Below are 23,734 nucleotides of genomic sequence, written 5' to 3'. Positions count from 1 at the left end.
GGGGGGGGGGGGGGGGGGGCAGCCACTACCCACAGACAGAGGGGTCAGAGAGCTGGCAGACACCTCCAGAGGCGCAGTGAAGCAGGGGAGGTGACACGTGTGCCGGCCCTGTGATGGGTGCCCACGGAGAAGTCAGTAAGACTGACCACTAACATCACCCAGCCAACAGCAGCCTCCGCTCTGGGGAAGAGGGTCCCTCTCAGGATCCCGCTGGGAAACCTCGGAGATGGGTTCCAGGTGGTGAAAGGTGGCTGGCCACCTCCCGTTCTGGGAGGGGTGGTCCCTTCCCTCACACCGGTGACTGGCTTAGGGTGGCGGTGTGCCCAGAATGGCCAGGACCAGCGGCTTCCCATGGAGCAGTCTGGGGAAGGCTTGCCTGGACAAGCCCACGCTGAGGGCGTCCCTTCGAGAGCAGTCCAGGGGGACATGATTCTTGAAGACTGATTGGCACCTTATGACCCAAAGGAGGAGCTGGGAGACCCTCTGGGAGATGGAGCTGGAGTTCGGATGTGGTACAGCCGTTGAATGAGCGGTCCTGGGACTGCTGTCCTCTGGAGATGAAAAATGCCTTTTTGAACACTCTGGTGGCTTTCCCATAGCGTGTGGCCCTGTGGCCCTGGCTGCTGTGTGAGGTGGCCCAAAGGTTCTATGCCCCTTTGTACCCCTTTGTAAAAGCCGGCCACCTTCCTTCTCTGCATTCTGAAGGAACATGGCCCCACGTGGCCGTCACATTCCTAGTGACTACAGCCTCTCAGGAGCCTGCTCCTGCCTTGCAGAGGTGGGACCTGCTCTTGTCCTCAGCCCTTATGTCAGAGGCTGACCTCCCCAGAGCTGCCTCGGGTCCTCTGCCCACCTCTACACTCAGGAGCTAGTCATCTGTCTCTGGAAGGGAAGGGCTCCGCTGCCAAGGTCGCCCTGCACTTGGCAAGCGTGGGGTCAGTGGGCAAGGCTGCCTCTTGTTCCCCCACTCTCTTCATGCCCCTCTGCCCAATGCCCATCGTCCCCTCCTTTCCCTTGAGACTTGTGTCCTGCACAGGTGAGGTCAGGACATAGCCCATGGTCCCCAGGCTCCCTCGCAGCTAGACATCGCTGTGGTGAGAACATCCCTCCGTGAGGTGGCAGGGGAGGTGCCAGGCTGTGCCCCTCCCCTGCCCCTCCCCCCTGCAGCTGAAGCAGGCAGTTGTGTTTGGGGTGGGCATTTGGGCTGCAGGCAACACCCCAGGAACAGCAGAGAGAGGAGGAGCCTGGATCCCCACACTGCCCAGGGCCTCCTGCTCGAGGCACTCAGGCAAGTGAAGCTTCCCTCTCGGGGAGCCACTGTTATTTTGGGGGTTCACCATAGCCTGCCCGTTTCTCCAAAGCTCCTCCCGGCCCCTCTCTCCTGCTGTGCCCTCTCTTCCTCTTCTTCCTTCAACACTCTTGTCCTTCCAACCCTCAAATCCCCTCCTCTGCCCTTTTTCTCTCCCTCTCCAGCCCACTGGCCCTTCCTAGTCTTCCTGCTCCCACACACTGTGAACGTGCTCCTATCCTCCAGCCCCCTTCCAGGGAGGTGTCCACACAGGCAGCCCTGTCATGTCCAGCTCTGTACCCTGAGAATGGCTTCCTGCAGGGAGTGGGCAGACAGCCAGCCAGGGCACCAACCCCAGGCCCGCCTGTCCCGTGGCCGGACGCCCAGGGCCTGGCTCCTGTCTCATGATCCTGCAGTGACCATGGTGCTGCGTGGCTCTGGACGCTGGCCTGGCTGGCACTCATCTGGCTGTGCCCTTGGCTTCCCCAGGGGAGGATGCGCTTAGCCATCAGGGCAGCTGAGGCCAGCCTGACTCTGCCTCCCTTCCACAGCCCAGGTCAAGCCAGAAGACGGGCTGAAAGGACGGCCACCGTGCAGCCCGTGACTCCCCTCAGCCCTGCTCTCTGAGCCCTGTGCCAGCCTCCACCCCGATGGCCCTCCCCGGTGACAGGTGGTGCTTTGCAGACAGGCCCTGGCCCAGGCCCGGGGCGTGTCAGCTGCTCAGGGCTCCCTGTCACCCTGCAGCCCGGGCAGGGGCAGCCCCAGCTCTTCACCTGGCTCAAGGGGGCTTAGCGGGCTCGAGGCTGAGCTCACACAGCCACAGCGGGCTTGGCGGCCGCGTGGGCGTGAGGCCTGGCTGTGACAGGAGAGGTGACCGGGCCGGGCGGGTGGCAGAGCACAGAGCTGCCACACTGGGCCTCACTCCCACCCAGCAAGGAGAGTCAGGCACTGGCTGGCCTCAGCCTACTCCCAGGAAGGGCCCTGCCCGCCCCACCACCAAGCCAGGCTCCCTGGTCTGAGCGGCTCCCTGGCAGGAAGGTGGGCGGCTTCAGGCCACCTACGGCCTGTGATGTCACGTGTGCCATGTCAGGGCAGATCCTCCCAAGGCCTCCCATCTGGAGTCACACCGTCCTCCTTGGACACCAGGACAGGGAGGGATCAGTGTCTGTCCTGCTGGAAGCCAGGCTGAGGGAAACCGGTTCACAGGCAGCAAACTCAGAGTGGGAGCTGCTGAGGGGACAGGGAACTGGTGGGGCCCAGGTGCCTCTCTCTGAGCCAGCAGGGCCAGGAGAGGCCCTCAGCCAGGCTGGGCCGAGCGTGCTGTGAAGACATCAGGCAGACGCCAGAGAAAAGGGGCAGGCAGAGAACACACCCCACCTCCACCTCCTCCTCCTGTGCTTCCCAAGTCTGTCCCCCTCCCGGGAGTGCCCTCTGGACGCCTGGTGAGGCTCTGCCAGAGGACAGCCCCCAGGCCCCAACAGCAGTCCCCAGGCCCTCCTCAGAGCTCCAGCCCCTCCACGCCCACCTGGCCCCCACTGCTGTGCCAGCAGATGTCCTAAAGCCTGCTGCTATCACCCCACCAGCTGGGACAGCCTCAGGGGCAAGCTGAGGTGGCAGGGCTGGGCCTGGCTTGCTCTCCATGGGCGGGTGGCTGTGGACCTGAAGGCCTCTGTGGACCTGCGGGCCTCTGTGGACCTGCGGGCCTGGCCTGGTGGCTGGCTTCTTCATGGGGGCAGTTGTTGAGTGAACACCTAACAAGCCTCCATCATGGACCACCACCCGCCAACGTCCCCTGGCTCCTCAATGTCTCAGAGCAGAGTTACGGGACTGGCCTTCAGTGTGGGGAGAAGGAGGCAAAGAAGTGCAGACTGTTTCTGGTCCCTTTGGAACAAATAAATGGAACAAAAGCACCCAGCAGGAGGCCAACCGAGAGAGTGGCCTGGGGACCACCCCAGCTGGGGCCCTGGGCCACCCAGTGCCAGGTGGTGCTGCGAGCTGCTCTCTGGTCAGAGCCAGAGTCCCCTGCTCCAGCACCACCTCTCACTGTGTCACTTCCAGTTCCAGAAGCTGGTGAGAGTGACAGAGCCCTGGAGGAGCCCAGACCCGCCCACCATGAGAGCATTAGTGCTCTGGAGGCGACATGGAGGTGGAGACAGGGTCCCCCTTAGGTCTGGCCTGCCTGTGGGTGGCCTTCTGAGACCTCTCACCCAGGTCTGCACATGCTCAGTGTGCAGAGTGCATGTCAAAGTGATGTTCAGTCTACGGGAGCCTGAGCTCCTGGGCCTTCCAGATGACCAGGATGAGTCCTCGGGAAACCCAGGACTTCGCCCTATGCTACCGACTGCTTCATACAGGGCTGAGAAGTCAAGGACAAACATGGCCATCTTCCAGGAGAGCCAATTACACCCCGAGACTTTTTTCTGAGGATCAAAATTACCAAACAAGAGAGTCCCTTGTTTGGGGCTGGGGACACAATGGCCCTGGGTTCAATCCCCAGCACCACACACACACAAACTTTCCCTCGTTCTGAGACAAGCCTTTCTTCCCTATTTTAATATCTCTAAAAACTGAATGTGTTGATGTGGTTGTTTAATGTGGCTGTGTTTCTTGCGCCTCAAACAATGATGATAATTAAATGTCACTAAATCCTGGGCACCCCATGCGGTGCGGAGCTGGTGGGTCACACCAGCCATTGGCCCCTGTAATGGAAACCTAAGCCTGAAGACGTGTTCTCATGCTGACACGTACTGAGTCTCAGAGGGCCAGACGCACAGGGTCTTTTAAGAAAAAGAATGAGAGGGTGGCGTGTCACTGTCCCACCCCTCTGGGCCAGACTTGGAGGAGGACACACTCCAGAGACCACCCAGCCACGCCCATTCAAACCTCCTCTTTGGAGAAGCACGTGGAGTCCTGCTGGGATAACCCCGCTGAGGAGGAGCCTGGGAACCCCCTCCATCTCTGAGGAAGGAAGCCTCCAGGCTGGGCCAAGCCTCCTCCATCCTTAGGGATAAGGACCAGGCTGCTGTGAGGCCAGCACAAGGAGCTTGGCAGGATGACTGTCTCCCCCAACTTTGCTGTGCCCCCAGACCCTGACACTGGGTCCTAAAATAGCCTCCCGACCCTTCCTTCACTGTCTTCCTAGCCTAGGTAAGGTCTGCTTCAGTCACCCACCACACCTGACCCAGGACCCAAAGTAGACCTCCCGCCCTCCAGAGGAGCTGACCTGCGGACCTCCAGAGGAGCTGGCCTCCCAGCCTCCAGAGGAGCAGACCTGGGCTTCCTCTGAGCCTCTGGTTTGCATGCTCCAGGCCCCTCCTCCCACTCTGCTGCCCCAGCCTCAAACATCTGTCCAGGTGGCCCTTCACACAGTGCTCCTTGGTCGATGACCAAGAAGCCAGTCTCCCTTAGGGGCAAGACTGGGTTTCCTGGTGGCTCTTTTCAGGTCTCCACTGCCAAGGGCCTGACAGCATCCAGCATACCACCAGCAGGAGGCCATGCGCCCAATCTGGATGCCTGCAGGAGATGGGGGTTGGGCTCTGGAGCAGGGCTATGAGGTAGCAGGGGTGATACCTGGGAGCCCCGCCCAGGTGAATCTGCCCCTTGCTATTCTGGGCCACCAGGGTTTCCAGTTTTGACGCGGCCAGCCTGGCAGCAGGGACACACCAGCCTCGCGCAGGCCTCTGCTGCCACCTGGTGGCCCTGGCCGAGCTAAGCATAGTCTGCAGGGGCCTGGCCTCTGTGGCTGGGCAGGCTCCCAGCTCCCTGGGAGCACTCTGCAGCAGGCTCACAGGCCCCAGCTGCTCCCACCAGGTGGCCTTCAGCGACCTCCCTGCCTGCAACGTGGGGACCAAAATACGAATTTCCCAAAGCAGGCTGGGCACAGTGGTGCTCCCCTGCCATCTCAACAACTCAGAGGCAGAGGCAGGCGGATCACAGGTTCAAGGCCAGTCTGGGCAACTTAGTGAGGCCCTATCTCAAAATAAAAAATAAAAAGTGCTGGGGGTGTAATTCAGTGGTAGAGTACCCCTGTGTTCAATCCCCAGTACCGAAAAAAAAAAAAAAAAACAGTCCCCCAAAGTCATATTGCTATCACTATAAAAAAGAGATGCTTGCTGAGCACAGTGGCACACACCTGTAATCCCAGTGAATTGGGAGGCTGAGGCAGGAGGATCGTGAGTTCAAAGCCAGCCTCAGCAATTTAGCAAGGCCCTAAGCAACTTAGCGAGACCCTGTCTCTAAATAAAAATATAAAAAGAGCTGGGGATGTGGCCCAATGGTAGAGCACCTCTGGGCTTAATATCCAGTACCCGCCCAAAAAAGACTCCCAAAGCTGTAGCTATTTGTGGGGAACCACATTGAGTGACCATGCCTTCCAGTCCTGATGCACCACAGGGATCTGAAAGATCACCGTAATCTAGCGGGTAGTGCCAAGACTCGTGACTCGGATAGCAAGGAGGTCCTTTGTGGGGGCGTGCCCCTGGGGTTAAGTTACATTCACCTGTCCCTTGTTGTCCTGCCCTTTCTGGATTTTTTTGGATAGAACTTTCTAAGAACAAGAGTCCCACCAATAAAAGCCCACTTCCAAACGTGCTCACTCTCTCTCGACAGCCTCTTGTGTCTTTCTCTTGCTCTCCCTCTTGGGGAGCCTGAGACCGAGAGCCGGGGAAGCCATCCTGAAGCTTGTGTAAAGGTAAAGGGTGTCTGTGTTTTATTTCATGTCCCTGGAGATTCACATGAGTTCAGCTGCCCGAGCAGGTCGGGGGCGGCAGCTATTGCTACTACGATTACTATAAAAAAGAGACTCTTGTTCACCCTCTTGTTCCTCACTCCTGCCACTGGAGGCCTGGCTGAGCAAGACTTCTGGGAGGGTTGAGGTGGGGTCTCTGTCCACCATGCCCTCCCCAGGCCCTGGGCTGCTCCCTAGGCCGCAGTGGTTCTGACCTCCTCCACACACTTTCCTGTGTATCCCAAGACTCCCTCAGGAAGCGGGTTTACTTGTGGTCACAGAAGTGACAGACCCAGGCAGGTGGTGATGCCCAACCGTATCCTTTTCTGACTGGGCTGGTGCTCCTTCTCCAGTGGTGGTGGCCATGAGGGACAGGAGCTAGCCTCCTCCATGAGTGGCTCCTCCACCCCACCACAACCATGGTGCTGTCCAGGAGACTCGCCCTGGGATGTGCTAGGAGGCCTCGACCTCTGCAGAGCAGAGCCCGCCCAGGGCGGCCACTGGAGGCCCACGCTCCCCACGCCACCTTCTCCAGGGCACTGGGCAGGCGCAGGGGCTCTGATCCTTGGTTGATTTGGGAAGGTGGAGAGGTGTTCAGAGCAAGGCCTTGGCCCACGTCCCTAGTGCCACCACCATCCAGAGCAGGACGGAGTCCACCCAGGAAGGCTGGTTTTTCTGCACTGTCTCCCCCTCCTGTTGACGATTTCCTTGCTAAATATTTTAGTGTTGTTTGTGATTATAAAAGCCTCCATGTTTATTGTAGAGACTTGAGATAATACAAGAGCATGTCAGAGGGAGACAGACCCACTCCAGCACATTCACTCGCTCAGAGACGCTGCTGAGCAGCTGTGTGCTGGGAGAGGACGGGGACAGAGGCCCCTCTGCACCTCCCACCAGCGCCCGGGGCCGGGCCTCCCCGAGACAAGCACTCACAGTCTTTGGATCGGCTTCCCTCAGGCGTTTTCTGAATATATCTAAATCTGCACCTAGTTATTGTAAACACTGAGGTCATACTATCAAAAATATTCCATTGTGTGTATTTTATTGACTATTCTAATATGTAACTGTAAAATTATCCATTTAATCTCAGACTGTCGATTCTTAGCTCATTTCCAATCTTCCTGTGATTGTAAATAACACTATGTCTAAAATGCTTTGATTATTTTTTCTGACCAACTGTGATTATTTCTTTAGGATATTTTCTTAGAGAATGAATCACTGAGCTGGGTGTTGTGGCGCACACCTGTAATCTCAGCTGCTCAGGGGGCTGAAGCAGGAAGATCACAAGTTCAAGTCCAGACTTGAGTTTAGCAAGTCTCAAAATTTTAAAAATAAAAATAAAATAGGGACTGGGAAGGTGGCTCTGTGATAAAACATCCGGATTCAATCCCCAGTACCATAGAAAACACCTGGATTCAATCCCCAGTACCATAGAAAGAAAATAACAAAGTACAGTCTGCCTAGAGTTCTGGCGTCTGCTGGGGATCCTGGAACCATGCCCTGTGGATAAGCATGGACTTCCTGCCATTAGAAAGTATGCTTCCCTGGGTGCCACAGCCTCCCATACCCGTGGCTACTCGGAGGCTGAGGCAGGAGTTTGGGGCCAGCCTGGGCAACATATCCAGATTCTACCTAAAAAAAATGAAAAAATTATGTTGTGATGCGCATTCCTGTGTATGCATCTTTAAGAGTTTTTACTTTTTTTTTTTTTTTTTTTGGTACTAGGGATTGAATCTAGGTCACTTAACCACTGACCCACATCTCAAGTCCTTTTTATATTTTGGACAAGGCCAAGCTATGTTGCCGAGGCTGGCCTTGAACTTGTGATTCCCCTGCCTCAGCCTCCAGGTCACTGGGATTACAGATGTGGCCACCACACCCTGTAGTTTTTACATTTTTAAGATGTTACTTGTCTCTCAAACTCTCTAGTTCTCTACTTTGAGAATAAGAGCTACATGCACAGACTCTGTCCGAGTTCACGGTGGAGTTCCATCTTCTGGAAATTTCCTCTGTCCCCCTCGGTCTTCACCTCCCATGAGCTCATTCCTCCCTGCGCTCCGTGTGGCTTTCTCTCGTGGCCGTAGTTTCCCTCCATCCTTTGCGTTTTTGGTCCTGTTCCGGCTTCGGAGGGCGATACTGAGAAGCCGACTGGGGGCTCATGGTGAGCGCCAGGTTGAGCCCCCCTTCAACTCTCTCCGTCCTGCAAGGCCACCAACACTACAGGAAGAGGTGGTGCTGAGGAGGTACCTGCCAGGCAAGCTAAGGCCCTGGGCTTCCCCGGCACCGAATAAATAAGAAAGTGTGTGTGTGTGTGTGCACTCACGTGTGTGTGCGGGTGTGTGAGTGTGTGTGTGTGTGAGTAAGTGTGTGGGGGTGAGTGTGTGTGTGCGGGAGCGCGTGTGTGTGCATGCGTGTGTGGGTGTATGTGTGTGAGTGTGTGTGTGTGTGTGTGTGCACGGGTGTGGGTGTGGGTGTGTGGGTGTGTAGTGTGTGGGTGTATGTGTGTCCCACACAATGACAGGGGAGTCATGCGAGGGGCCACCGTAACCTGCCTCTGGAGGATGGAAACCAGAGACGAGAGGGACAAGCTGGGATGGCCATCTCACAGGCAGAGCTGACGCTCCGGGTGAGGAAAGCTGACCACCAACGGGAATTCTCAGGCAGCCCCGGGGCCCCAGGGTTAAGGCCAGGGCTCCCCAGACCCCCTTCCTCTGCAGCACCAACTGCCCCCCAAGGGCTTGGACGGGCTCTCTGGAAGGGTCCAGGCCTTGGGGCTGAGCCCACTGGTGCAGGAGGTATGGGCTCTGAGAGAATGAGAGGCCCTCCTGAAGCTGGCCACTGAGCTCGAAGTCCTTCCCTACTGGACCCCAGAGGGACAGAAGCAGACCTCCACCTCCACATGGAAATTAGAAAACGGCTCTGGGGAAGCCAGAGGAAAAGAACAAATGTCTTGGACATTGGGCTTTCTCACCCTGGGCCAGCATTGTCCTGCCTGGACTTCAGGTGGCCAAGCCCCACCCCACAGCCCCACTGTGAGAGCCAGCTGCCCAGGGGCATGGGACACATGCAGAGCACCTGTCACAGTCGGACAAGCACTGTGCGTGAGAGAGAAGCCTACCCCTGAAGCTCAGCACTAACCTGACACCTCCAGAGACCTGAGAAAAGCTGCTGTACATCAAACAGAAACAAGATGCTTTAGAAATAACTTGGAAAAGTTTTTAGCCAAGAGTGGCACACGACTGTCATCCCAGCTGTTCTGGAAACTGAGGCAGGAGGATGGCGAGTTCAAAGCGAGCCTCAGCAACTCAGCAAGGCCCTAAGCAACTCAGCGAGACTGTCTCAAAATAAAAAATAATAAGGGCTGGGGATGTGGCTCAGTGGGTTCAATCCCCAGTACCAGGGCGGGGGGAACTTTTAAAGGTAAAAAAAGAATAATAACAGCAATGAAAAACTCAACAGGGAGTGTGGAAGGTAAAATTGAGGAAATTTCCCCAGAAGTAGGAAAAATAAAAACAACGGAAAGTCGAAGAAATGAGAATAGGAAGGGCAATATCCCAATCACTCTTTTGGCAATCTGGAAAGATTAGAGATGGAAAAAAAAAAAAACATGAAACAACAGCATCGACAAAAAGAAGGAACAAATCAACAGTTAAGCAGGTCTGGTGCAGTGGCCCACACCTGTAATCCCAGTGGCTCAGGAGGCTGAAGCAGGAGGATCAAGAGTTCAAAGTCAGCCTCAGCAAAAGCGAGGTGCTAAGCAACTCAGTGAGACCCTGTCTCTAAGTAAAATACAAAATAGGGCTGGGGATGTGGCTCAGTGGTTAAGCACCCCTGGGTTCAACTCTGGTACCAAAAAAAGAAAAGAAACAATTAAATAAATGGCTCAGAACAGAAGGCTGCACATTTCCACCTGTGCTCAGGAAAATGGTAAAAACATACCCATGTCACTGTGAGCACACCATTGAGATTTCAGAGCCCTGGAGAGAAACAAAGAGATGACAAGCTTCGAAAGGAGAAGCAGAACCCATAAGAAAGATCCAGATCAGAATGGTGTCTGACTGCTCAACCCAGAGAGCAAGACATAGAAGCAATTCCACACAGAAACTTGTCTCCTATCTGGATTTATAAGCCCAGCCAACCATCAATCAAGCAGGGAGGCCAAAAGAGGTTTCCAGACAGGCACGTGCACCCTTCTCTCCAAGCTACCGAAGGGTGTGCGCTACCAAAGCAAGAGAAAAATCCAGAAAAAAGGAGCTGGGCTCTAATACACGGGCGCTCTGGGCCAGGAGAGTGGCAGGAGCTGTCACCTGGTGGTCCTCCCTGTGGACAGGCGTGGCCCACAGTCTCCACCTGTTCCACCTGGGGACAGGACAGAGCTGGAGAGTGGCCCAGGACCCTCATGCTCTCGCCCATGTGCTGCCAGGACAGAGGGTCCTGGACAGGCGGGCCTCAGGTGGGATGGTGGCCTGGGGAATAAACGCAGAGGAAGTGAGCAGGTGATCAGAGGAGGTCGGAGTGACCTGGCTTCCCCCTCCCCCTCCCCTCTGATGGCCGCTGGGCTGCCACTGCCTGCCTGGCTTCCCCTGGTGCTCTCCTCCAGCGGGTGTCAGGGGTGGCTCAGCTGGGGCGTGCTGCCTGGCTGGAGGTGGACCCTGGCATGACTGGAATCACCACGATGCTTCCTTCAACTCCCCTCCCCCGCCCCCCAAAATGGATTTCCTCACTCAACCACAGAAGAGCCTTCAGCCAGCACCTCCTTCTCCCAAGGCCCACTCCTGGGCACCCTGGGCCAGCCAGGTGCCCGTCACTGGCTCGGTCCTGGTCAGAAGGAACAGGGTTAACCCCAGGGAGGGTCTGGATACTGAGCCCACCTCCTGCCTCCAGCTCCTGACACCACCTGCTGCTGGCTAGGAGGCTCTGCCAGGCTCCTTCTGGACAGCTCAGGGCAGGCTCCGGCCCCAGCAGGCTCCATTCCAGGACAGGCCTTCAGGGTAGGCTGTTTGTATGATTCAGGGGGTTGGGGTTTGTTCCATTTTAGGAGAGAGGAAGGGGAAAGAGGAGGGAGAGGAGGAGGATGGGAGGAAGAAAAGGAGGAGAAGGAGAAAGGGAGGAGGAAGGAGAGGAGGAAGAGGAAGACAGCTTGCTCCTCACTCGCCCTGGGCAGTGGGGGAGGCAGACAGAGAGCAGGGCAGACCCAGCAGCCACAGGCCTGGCACCATGGGGCTGCCTTAGCTTAGCTCGGAAGCCGGCAGCCCTGTGGTGTTGTGAACTGTGGGGACTCGCACCGTGAACAAGGGGACTACGGGCAAGACAGGTGTCTCCGAAACCCAGCCTGGAGAGGTCTTGAAGAGCAGGTGGCACGCCACTGAGGAGGCGGCGACTGCTACACACTGTGACATGTCAGGAGACCCATGGCTGCCAATAGGTGGGCTGCAGCCCTCTGCTCACCTCCCCGTTAATCCAGGGCTCCAGGTGCCATTCCCAGGATTGGCACCTGCCAGCAGACCCTGGGCTCTTCGGAGACTCATGGAAGGCACTCTGAAGGGCCTGGACTGTGTCCACTCTCAGACCCACCCTCCAGTGTCAGCGTGCTCCACAGCCATCTCCTCACCTGCCCAGGGCCTGACTTGCTCTCCTAAGCTTCCTGGACCCCTGGGACCCATCTGGATGCACCTCCGCCAATCTGTGGTCCTAATATGGGAAAGAGGCCTCCACAGGGACCACCAGCCTGAATCACAGAGCTGTGGCAAAATCCAATATCTGATCACACCTCCAGCAACTATTTACAGAGAACGTGTAGTGGTGCGTGATCTGCGCTCGGGTGCTTTGCATGTGAGCTCAGATTAACCTCCACAACATCCTGGCTGGGTGGTAGCTCACTCTCCAGGAGGGCTCAGCTCAGGAGGCCACCTTCTCAGGGATCGTGCTCCAACAGATAGGGATCAGCCTGTCAAGGTTCATGACTGAAGACAGCAGAATCCTCTCGAGCTAGGAGGAAGGGCTGGTTCAACAATTTCTAGAAAGGTAGAGAAACAGGCTTTAGATGGCTTCCAGAAAACTCCTAGGGTCCAGCTGCTGAGCTGGCCTGGTGTGGAGCTGGCCCTCCTGCCAACTTCCCGACCCAATGCCCTGGTGTCCCTATATAGCAAAACCACTTCCCCGCGGCCCAGCTGCTTCACTGCTCACTGGACTCAGATCTCCATAAACCTAAATCCCACATGGCCAGAGAGGCTGGGATTTCCAGGTCCCTCCTAGGGAGAGCCAGAGCCACAACGTGGGAACTGGTTTTAGGCAGCTTTTTTGCTGCGTAACCAAAAGACCTGATAGACCGATTTTAGGAGGATAAGTTTATTTGGGGCTCCTGGATTCAGAGGTCTCAGTCCGTAGATGGCCAGCTCTATTCCCTGGGACCCAGGGGTAGGCAGAACACCCTGGGGAAGGTGTGGTGGAGGAAAGAGGCTCAGGACGTGGAACCAGGAGACAGAAAGAGCTCTGCTCATCAGATACAAAGACATACCCGAAGGGCACCCCAGGACCCTACTCCAGCCACGCCTGCCTGCCCCCAGCCACACTGTTGATTCCATCAGGGGTCAGCCACTGATTGGATCAGGGCTCTCACGGTCTTCATCTCACCTCTGAAGGTTCTTCATTCACTCCTACATCTAAACCACAACAGAGCTTAATGGGTGTTCAGTAAGCATGGCCAGCCCCAAATGACAGGCCTTCCAAGAGTGACAATGTGCTCAAGGGCTGGTCCCCTGACTGCCTGAGTCCAACAGGTGCCCTTGGGAATGTGGCATGCTCACCTGGAGGGGAAGACTGGAGGTCCTTGGCAGTGAGCCTGCTTTGGGGACACTCTGGGGCAGGCAGTGCTACTCCCCGGGGACTGTGGGCCTAGGGGCTGTGAGCACCCCCTTCAGTCCCCAGCCAGGTGAGCACAGAAGCTGCACTGGCTTCCAGAAGCTCAGACTCAAGTTGGCGCAGTAACTGTCTGTGAACCTTAATAATAGAACAGGGGCTTCTGCCGTCAAGCCCTCTACTCCATTTACTCCTAGTTTGACTTCATCGCACTTTCTGAAGCACTGGACTAGGACGTCACGAAATTTTTAAGAACTGGTCCTTCAATCACAGAGCTTGAGTAGCTGCACCACCAGGATCATTTCCCCTGCTGACCGCCCTGGACCTGTCTTTCCTGGCCCTGACTCAGAAGCCAGGAGCCACTCAGCCCTTCTAACGTCACTTGTCCGCTAAAGCTAGCCAGAGGTAATCCTGACATTTGCCACTACGAGGACTTTAACGTAGTCACTTCCACTCTGCAGATATCAAGAACAAGCCTCAGAGATGTCAAGAAATTTGCCCTCAGCCTGAAACTAGCAACCTACGCAGCCAGGCTGCTCCCTGGCCCTGGCCTGCCCACTGCACTGGGCCGAGACGTAGAACAGCAGGCACGGGGACTCAGAAAGGGTTTTGGGTATTGCTGAGGGATGGGGAAAGAGGTATATTAAATAATGTTGCTGGACAGGTAAACAGGTAAAAAACCCCAAAATGTCTGGGGAGAGAATATTCTCCAAAGAAACAGGACCAATGGGACGCACGTGGGAGGGGACTCATTATAGGACTTGGCTCCCCTGATCATGGTGGCTAAGAAGTCCCACCACTAGCCATTGGAGGCCAGTGGGTCTGAAGGCCCGAGAACCAGGGGTCCAAACCCACAGGCTGAGAGTCATCCATTTCCAAGGTATTGATCACGATCTGTACTTGGTGACACCCAAGCTTGTCTCTCCAGCCAGACCTCTTTACCAAACTTCAGATTGGCATGTCCACCCCAAGCCTGCCCCTGCAGCGCCACTCTCCGCTCATCTCACAGCTGGGACCCCCAGCCACCCCATGCACATGACCCTGGAGTCAGCCTCATCCTCCTTCTCCTCCCTTCTCTGCATGGGACTCCTCCGTATTACCGCCCCTCTACTCCTTCCAAACGGACTTCCAATTCATCCATTCCTCTCCATCTTCACGCTCATGACCTCTGGTGGTCATTAATGGGGTCCGGCCTTCCTTGGGACACAGTGGGATGACTCTTTCCCACCGCACGTGAAGTCAGGCACACCTGTAGGGCTGGTTTGGTCAACAGCACATGAGAGGAAAGGACTCCTGTCCCTTCTGGTGGGGAATCATAAAAGCCAGGACACTCACTCCTTTTCTCCTGCCATGGAGATTAGAAATCCTGTCCAAAAGATGCCCTGCTGCCTGGATCCCTGATGCTTAAGACAGCAGAGCCCCTCTGCCAACCCAGAAAAGAGAGCTAACGTTTGCTAAGTTAGGCCATTGAGATCAGGGGCTGTTTTGTTACTGCAGCACACCCTGCCCATCGTGTCCAAGAGCCCAGCTCCACAACAGCCTGCTACTCCCACTCTCCCCCTCCACACAGCAGGCAGCAGCAGGTATAATCGGATCCCAGCATTCCCTCCCGAAAACCCCAAGCACTTTGTGCTGGACTTGGGTATCCAAGCTCCCTTCTGTGACCCCAAAGGCCATGCCATCTTGGGCCTGCCGGCCACCTGTGGTCTCACCCCCTCCTCGCTCATTCACCCACCCTCCCCACCTCAGGGCTCAGCGCCTGCTGCTCCTTCCGCCTGGCACAGCTGATGCCCATGCCCAGTTCACATGCACCTGCTCCAAGGCCCTCGACGTGGTGTCACCATTCAGTTGTTTCCTGGTTGCTGTCACCACAAGTCGGGATCACATTTTTTGTGTGTTTTTCACTAAAGAGATCTCCTGGGGCCATGCCAGCCCCTGAACACTTTGTGTGTTGGGGAGTGGCTGATCGGGTGGGGGGACCATGAGAGCAATTGTAGGTGGAGGTTGGGAGGCCAGGACACACTGACCACTCCCTTCAGGCCACCAACCCAGACTCCTCTCCAGGTGCCCGTGAGACACTGGGGCCCTTGGACAGCCCGGCCTGGGGTGGGAACCACCAGGCTGAGGAGTGGGCAGCCCACCCTGGCGGGGGAGACAACTTGGCCGCTGTCCAGAATGGTCCAAGGTCGAGGTGGGGCACACGAGCCCTGCAGAGGGACAGCCTTGGGGAGACTCCACGGCTGGCTTCCCTTGCACTTCCTTCGGGGTGGCCAATGCAGGCCTGGCGCTCCCAGACCCCAGCAACCCCTCTGCAGCCCCTCCGCAGCCCTGTTCAGGAGCTGGCCGTCCAGCCCTCTCCCTGACAGCTCCTGGGTAGGAGCAGAGGACAGCATCCCTCCTCTCACAGACCAGACTCCGCAGCCCAGGGTGCTGAGGCCTCTCCCAAGGTCACATGGAGAATGGAATTCCCATCCGGGCCCATCCCAGGTTCAGGCCCTCCCCCAGGGGGGTCACACAGCTCTCCCACAGCGCTCCAACCCCAGCTCTGGGCTTTGACCTTGGCCCTGGACTCCGAGGCCTGGGCAGCCTCTTAAGGGGCCTCCTGTGGCCTCCCTGGAGCGGGCACTCACTTGCCTCTGTTCTGGCTACTCGGAGGCCTGGCTTACTCTCCAGACCCCACCGCTGGCCCCTCGGGCTAGGCCACTGCGTTCACCCCACCTGAGGACCTCAGGAGCCTCCCTCTGCTTGGAGGTTCCTGCAGCCCAGGGAGGAGCAAGGCGGGAGCCAAGTTGAAGACCAGGCAACTGAGGGGACCAGGGACTCCTGTCTTCCTGTTGTTAGCAGCCCAAGGGGGCAGGAGAATGTGTAGAGATGAAAGGCAGGGTGCTCCCTGAGAAACGGCACTGTCTCTAAAGGACACTCCACAGGGCCAAGTGACAGCTGGTGGCACATCCTCCTCAGACAGCCCGGACGCCCTGGCCTGGAGCCCGTGCCACGCTGGACCCAGCAGCCCTCCCGCTGCGGCCACAGTGAATGCCAGTGTCTATTCCTCTCTGGGAAGGGCAGACGTGTTCTCTGATTCTGTAGGAAAGCAGGAAACTCTGGGAAGTCTGAACGTCTCCCACAGCACTTGCCCCTTGTCCCATTAGCATGGCAGCCCCTTCCTCCTGGAGTCCGCGAGGTAGGGAAGATTCGCTGGGTCCTTAATTACAGAGGCCAGACAGAGGCGGGCACCCTCCAGAGCAAGGACATACTCAGCACCAGCCTGCAGTCAGGCCTGGCCTTATTTTAAGCAACCTGTTAATTTGGAAACCCCACCACCCCGTCTTGCTCCCCCTGACGGTGCTCACAGACCTCTCCGGGACTGTTCTCCCATGCGCTGCCCTGGGCCTGTGCCCTCCCTGCCCTGGGCCTGTGCCCTCCCTGCTTAGCTGCATCAAGATTCCAAAAGGAGCCTTCCTGCTTCTCCGGTTTAATTGGATACAGGCTTTTGAGAACTCACTCCTAATGCCGCGGGCTGTTAATTAACATGCTGGGAAAACTTCTCCAGCGCCAATAGCTCCTGCACACTGAGGTCTCCAGAACTAGGGAGGGCGGGGATAGTTCCCAAGTGGGTTTGTGGGTTTTTTTTTTTTGGGGGGGGGGTACTGAGGATTGAACTCAGGAGCACTTGACCACTGAGCCACATCCCCAGGCCTGTTTTGTATTTTATTTAGAGACAGGGTCTCCCTGAGTTGCTAAGCGCCTCACCACTGTTGAGGCTGGCTTTGAACTCATGATCCTCCTGACTCAGCCTCCGGAGCCACTGGGGTTACAGGTGTGCCCAGGTTGTGTTCTGTTTTGTTTCTTTGCAGTGTAGGGGACTGAACCCAGGTGTACTCTACCACTGAGCTACACCTCCAGCCCTTTTTATTTTAAGACAGGGTCTCATTAAGTTGCACAGGCTGGCCTTAAACTTGCAATCCTCCTGCCTCAGCCTCCTGTGTCGCTGGGATCAACAGGTGTGTGCCACCACACCTGACTTCCAAGTGTATTTGACCACCTCAAAGATCCATGTCCAGTAGATAGGACACCTCTCTGGTGGCCCCCCATTCAGCTACAGCTCCCTGGCCAAGGCTGGCCCCAGCATCAACTCGTCCCCACCACTGTCACTCCCCTGTTGAACTGGATCTGACCTTGGACAGCAGGTTTGCACAGCTGAGCTGAGAAGCCCGGCTCTGGCCTGAGCAGCTATGACTTAGGCACCTTTTGAAAGCACTCTGCCTGCAGCAATGGCCACAGGCACCTTCCTCGGACACCTGGCCCTTGGAGGGAACTTACACGGTGAGGAGGGCACTTAATCATCAGTTCATTGTGTTTGGGGTCTGATGGCTTGAGAAAGTACTGGAGTGAGCCAAGAACTCTGGGAACACTCCAGGCCAGGACAGAACTTCCACAGAGCACCTTCCCTGCTCGGCTTCTCACGGGGACGGACTCTGTGGGAAAGAGTGGCCCAGTTTTTATCTTTTGACTTACACCACCTTTTCCTACAATATGACCTAAGTTTGAACAATACCTGCTTCTTTGTTTTCTTTGCTTGTGAATGCACATGTGTGGGTGTGAGAAAAAACAACACTCTCCAGGACAGGGCAGGGCAGAGCCTGTGCGGGGCCTGGGAAGGCCTGGGAAGGCCTGGGAAGGCGGGAAGACAAGGTGCTGGAAGGCCCTGGGGGCTGGGTCAGTGCTGGCCCTCTGACCCTCCAACTCTGCCCTCCCACCTGTGCCCACCTCAGTAGGCTCTCATGTACCGTGCCCACAGCCCCAGCTTGCCCAGGACCAAGGGATCTCCTGGGGACAGAAAAGGGACCAAGACACAGGTGGGTCTGTGAGCAACGCCGCATCCTCACCTGCACACCTGGTGCAGGTAGAGCCAGCGCTGCCTGCTGAGAGGTCAGCCAGCTCCACTGATGGACACGGAGCACCCCACCTCTCTGCACTGTGAGCCCCTCAGAGGCCCGAGGCCCAGGGACCAGCAGGCTGTGCCACGTTAGCTTCCACCCGCACTCTGCAGATCCCTGAGCGCCATGGTGGGGAGAGGGGCATGGCCGCAAGGGTCCCACAGCCCTGGTGCCCGTGGCAGTGAGCTGGGAGCTCTGTCCTACCCTGGAGACTCTGGGGCAGGTGCCTGGGCAGGGCCCAGCTCGCTCTCTCTCTCTCTCTCTCTCTCTCTCTCTCTCTCTCTCTCCCCCTCCCTCCCTCCCCTAGACCTTTCCTTCATGGTTTCTTTCTAGGCAGGAAATTTTGTCCTGGCCATGAAAATTTTCATCCCTCTCAAGTACTCTATTGTCTCTGAGATTATCTAGATCAAAATGGCCTCCTGGGAACATCATACATCAGATGACAGACTGTCTTCATGGAAAATTCTAATTTATGAAATGCCACTCTAAGTGTGAATGAGTGGTACAGCTCCTGGGTGGGGATATGTTTTGTCCCAAATTGGAAGAGCCAGGTGCTGTGGCACAGGCCTGTTATCCAGCGGCTCAGGAGGCTGAGGCAGGAGGATCATAAATTTGAGGTCAGCCTTGGCAATTTAGCAAGGCCTTAAGCAATTTAGCAAGATCCTGTCTCTAAATAAAAAGGGCTGGGGATGTGGCTCAGTGGTTAAGTGCCCTGGATTCAATTCCCAGTACCAAAAGAAAATTAATAAATACAAGTTATCAAATTGGATTCCCCTTCCTTCGGCCCTCCTCGACTCTCCCCCCTGAGCCCCAGGTCAGGAAGCCTCCTGGCCCAGCCCACCCTGCTCCTGCCTGGTCTCCTGGCTCCTGTGCTGCCCTCCTTTCTGCCACAAGGACCGCAGAGGAAGTGGGGCTCGCCCTCGGCCCTGGGGCCTGCCTCACCGAGCCACAATCTGACCGTCTGGGCTAGCCATGCTGTGCCCCTAGATCCAGGGCTGGGACCAGGGTCTGGGCACAGTGGGGCACATGCTCTCCCTAGAGATCACAGCCTTAGGGCGGAGACACCCCAGGGAAAGGAGCCTGAGGCCCTGAGCAGCAGAGACCAGCTGAGAGGCTGTCAGGGAAGAGGCAGCCCGCAGGCCAGCCAGAGACTGAGCCCAGGCAGAGCCCACTGTTTCCAAAGGAGGCTGGCGCGTTGAAATCTGTCCCCAGCCACTAGGCCTCCCCTCTCCCTCCCTAACAAGATCAGGGAGATGGGTATCTTTCCTTCCCCTGGTGAATTGCCCTTGGACACACCCAGTACTGGAAGGAGAGGCCCTGGAGCATCTGGGAAGTGATCATCTCCCAAATTAGCAGCACTCAGGGTGCCTTGGGGCCCCTCCTGGAAGGTGACCCTTGAAGTTCCTTTGAAAGCCCCTGTCCCTCCTGGTCGGGAGAGCCACAGCTTCTGGGACAGGAGTCCCCTGTTTCTCCTTTGGTAACAAAGCAATAAATCTTCTATTTCCTTTTTCCCAAAACCTCCTGCTCCTTATTAAACTGGCATTGATTGGCAGTTACAGCCTCGCCCGCATCTCTGGTGCGGCGCCTGGCCTCTTTAGCCCGTCCTCTGCTGGCCGATGTGGAGGAGGCGTTGAGGGCAGCTCTTGAGAGCAGAGTAAACAGTGGCTTCCTCCTGTTCCCGTCCACCTTTGTTCCTCAAGGCTGAAGGACCTGGCCTCGAGAGCCCCTTGCCTGGCCCAGCCTTGACCCTGATGGGAGGGACCTGCAGGGTGCTCCCCTGGGCCCCTGCTCTGGCTCGGGAGCAGGAGCCGTCAGGCAGCGGCCAGGCCCTCAGCTGGCCAGAGCACACAGCTCTGGCACCCAGCTGCGCTGGCCACTGCACCGCCAGCCTCTCCTGGCCAGGGCCCACACCTCCCAGGGCGGTTCCCTGAGCTCAGCCCTGGCTTTCTCCTCCAGGACATGGTGTGGCCTCTGGGAGGCTAGAACAATGCGGGCCTTATCAACGGCCAGTCCATCGGCCACTCCTGGACTTCCCTTCTGAGAACCCAGGATCCTTATTTAACACAGGCACTTCCTCGCCTGAGTCAGCCCTGATTGTGTGCAGACAGTGGACACTCCCGCCCCACGGCCCACAAGCCCTCCAGGAATGGGCCTGGCTTCCTTGGCTCCACCAGGAAGAGCTGCAGGCAGAGACCCCAGGAACAAATCATCCCTCTCAAAGCCCAGAGAGGGCAGGGCTGGTTCAAGGTCACACAGCAAGACCTGGAGTCCTGGGCTGTCCATGTCTTGCGCAGCACTTCGAAGAGACGGGAGGGCCAGCCCAGGAGGTGGGACGCCATCTGGGTTTGTCTATTTCAGCTTCCCTTCCACTCTTGCCTGGAAGGGTGTGTGTTCCTCCCCTGGGCACACACAGCAGTGCAGCTCCCCAGGAGTTAAGGTGACTTGGCCCAGAGGGGATGGCAGGAACCCCGTGAGCTGGAACCTCGGTGTCACCAGCAGCCCTCACAGAGAATATGCTATAAGCAGGGGCTCCTAGTGCCAGCCCATCCTGTGCCTCTGCGACTGGGTCTGAACACTGACCTGTTCGGTGGTGAGACTCAGTGAGGATTTATACCAAATCTGAACAGGTTGGAGGCCGACCCCCAAGGAACGCTGCACTCATGCCCCAAACTTTCCTGACGGCATCCTCATTCTTCAGAGCATGGGCTCTGCACAGCTGTCTGGCCACAGCCAACTCACCACTTGGCTGGCCGGGTCTGCAGGGGGCCTAGTGGTCACCCCCAGCCCTGGGAGCAGGCGGAGCAGTGCCTCCTCCTGGGTTGGAGCACCGTCCACGTGCGCGATTGCACGTCCACTCCAGCCCTGTGGGCCTCACTCGAGGGCTGCCCTATGGCCCCCGGGCAGGCCTCTGACGGTGCCCGGTCCTCCTCTGACGGTGCCTGGTCCTCCTCTGATGGCGGAGCTCCCCCAGGTGGTGCTCCTTGCTCACTCGCTTGCCTCTGCTCTGTGCTGATGAAGGTGCAGCCCGCAGAAGCCCACATGGCCCTACATGGCCTCGCAGGGACGCAGGCCCAAGAGCCCTGAGGTCCCAGGGCTCTAAACCCGTGGGAATCAACCCACTTGTCAGGCCTTGTTTGCCCGGGGAATGGTGCTGGGGACAGGACCCAGGGTGCTCTGCCACTGAGCCGCACCCCAGCCCTTGACGTGGTACTTTGAGACCATGTCTCACTAAACAGCTCAGGCTGGCCTCGAACTTGCCATCCCCCTGCCTCAGCCTCCCAAGTAGCTGGGACTGGAGATGGAAGCTACCATGCCTAACTTTTCACCTTGAAATCATTTTGAACTTTAAAAACATTGCAAAAACCTGGGCTGCCTGGCACACAAGGCCTTGGGTTCAAGCCCCAACACTGCAAACCAAAAGAGCAAAAATGGTACAAAGACGCAGATTCCTACAGAGCCTCTCCTGCACGTTGGCAGGTCACGTAGCCGGAGTGTTCACAGAACCTGACTGGGGCTCTGACCCGGAGGGACTCCATTCACTCATCCCCCAGCCTCCTTCAGGCTGACAGCTGTCCCGCAGATGTCCTGCCGCAGGACCCATCCAGGACCCCACGGTGTGCCATCCCACTGTCTGAGCCTCCGCCACCCGGGACGGTTCCCTCACCCTCAGGTTTTCGTGATGAAGGGTTGTGAGGTTATGGCACAGCCGTGGGCGGGAGGCTGGCAGTATACTCCTGGTGGCATCCGCTCTGGTCACTTGGAAGAGGTGGCGTGACTGCCGAGCCCTGTATCGGGGCAGTTCTGTCCTGTAGTTCCAAAGGGTGAAGAGGAAGCTGCGGAGTGTCTGCTCCTCACACCTGCACCCCCCCCACACGTGGACGTGGACATGGTGGGTATTCGTGGCTGCAGCACTCACCACTGTGAGGTTGGCCGCAGGCTGGGTTTTCTGTTTCCGTCAAGCCTCCCACATTTGTCACCTGATATTCTAAGGAAAGAGGAGCTTCCCTCCCTCCTTTCTGCTCCTAATTCTGCGGTTGTAATCTGTGACAATGATTATTGTTACTCACACTGTCTCAGATCTGACCATCCGGAGCCCTTCAGTGTGGCTCCTGCGTCCTTTGGTAGTGTCCCCCCTGGCTCTTGAGTGATTTCTCTAGCTCTGCCTTGTCTTCCCAGCTCACTGCTACCTTCCCTGCCCCAGCAGAAAATCAGCCATGTCCCCCAGGAGCTCAGCTGCCTGGTAGAGAAAGGTACTTAGCGACCAAGGTCAGGGCGAGGGGGCTAACAGGCTCAGAGTACCAGGAGTTCCTGATCCAGACTAGGATCAGGACACAACTAGAGTATCCACTGTCCCTGGATACCCTACGGGGGCCAGGTGCAGGACACCCCGTAAAGACCAAGATCCCAGGTGCCCACGCTCCTAATAGAAACGGCAGGCGTAGTATTCACGTGGGATCTAGGGCATCCTCCCACACCTGAGGCATCTTGTACCCCATGAATACTACCTGAGCAGCTGTCTCACTGAGTCCTGGGGCCGCGACAGGGTACAGTCTGGCCTGCAGGGCAGACGCAGCCATCAAAGATGCAGTATCGCAGACGCAGCCATCACAGATGCAGCTGCCCATCCACCCAGGAGCGGCCTCCTGGCCTGCCGAGAGCCCGGGGTCTGAGCTGAAGTGAGGGCTGCAGGGGGACGCTCCAACTCAAGCACGTGGCTTCGGCACAGCACTCGACACACAGAGAATTTGTTTTGCTTTTTAGAACTTTCTGGAAATTTCCCCCAGAGTCAGCCTGTGGGTGGCTGAATGCACAGAGGCGAGCCTGTGGAAGCTACCTCCATCCTTCCTTGTCTGCACACCTCTTCCCATGCAGGCACCTGGTTTCGCCGTCCCTTGCACTCACCCCCCCACACACACACACACACACACACCCGGTCCTGGAGCACACTCAGGGGACTCTGGGACTTCTGCGGCCTTTAGAAGCATTTGTGCTGTTAGCGAAACAGGCTGAAGGTGTGCTGTGTTCAGAGGTGGGGGAAGACAGCTGAGTGGCAGGAGGAGGAGGAGAATTAGTCTGAATCTCATCTTCCTCATCTGCAAAAGGGGGTAATGACTGTTTCTGGCTCTAGGACAATAGAGGGAACAAGAGGACACATGCTCGGAAGCCCAAGATGGAGGTCCCACGGTTTCCCAGTTACCCTGAAAATGCAGAAGTCTCCCTTTGGTCCGGGTCCTATCAACTGACTGGGGAACCAGAAAGCCCTGAGGCTCCAGGGTTACCAACTCTTTTCATTCAGCTGCAACAAAGCAATCTCTCCAGTAGGTGGCAGCAGCTGCCCCAGAGCGGGTTCTCAGCAGGGGCCATCCACCGCAGCTGGAGAGGGGCAACTGCGGAATTCACGTCTGCATGGGGCATATGAGAAATGACCCACAGCTTCTCAAGAACGCATGCTGCACATCTAAGCTCACTTGAAAGGGACCCACAGTGAGTTGAGAAGTCCTGCCCTCTGCAGCCCCCAGCCTGCCAGGCACCTGTGCTCCTGGGGGCTGAGGCTCTGTCCCCAGGCTGCGGAAGGTCATCCCTGGCTGGGGCAGGGGTCAGCCTGGACAGGACTTACTGGCAGTCCCAGAGCCAGGAAAGGATTTGGGGTGGACCCTCCCCCAGGCTCAGGGCCGAGGCAGGACACATGGACCCTCTGTGCATGGGGCTGAGAAACAGGGGTCCCAGTCCTCAGTGGGTGAAGAAAGAGACCCACTCAGCACCACTGAGAAGGGGCAGGAGGAGGAGGAGAGGCCCCACGGCAGCATCCATGTCAGTCCCACCAGAGGAAGACATTCAGACTCAGCAGACGAGGGGGTTGCTGAGCTGCCTCCCCTCGAGGGTCCTTCATCACCAGCCGTGCCCCCGTGAGTGGCAGGAGAGAGC

The sequence above is a fragment of the Marmota marmota genome, unplaced genomic scaffold (assembly GCF_001458135.2).
Source record: "Marmota marmota marmota unplaced genomic scaffold, marMar, whole genome shotgun sequence".
Taxonomy (NCBI): domain Eukaryota; kingdom Metazoa; phylum Chordata; class Mammalia; order Rodentia; family Sciuridae; genus Marmota; species Marmota marmota.
The sequence above is the reverse complement of the archived record's forward strand: the minus strand, read 5'-3'. Positions refer to the sequence as shown.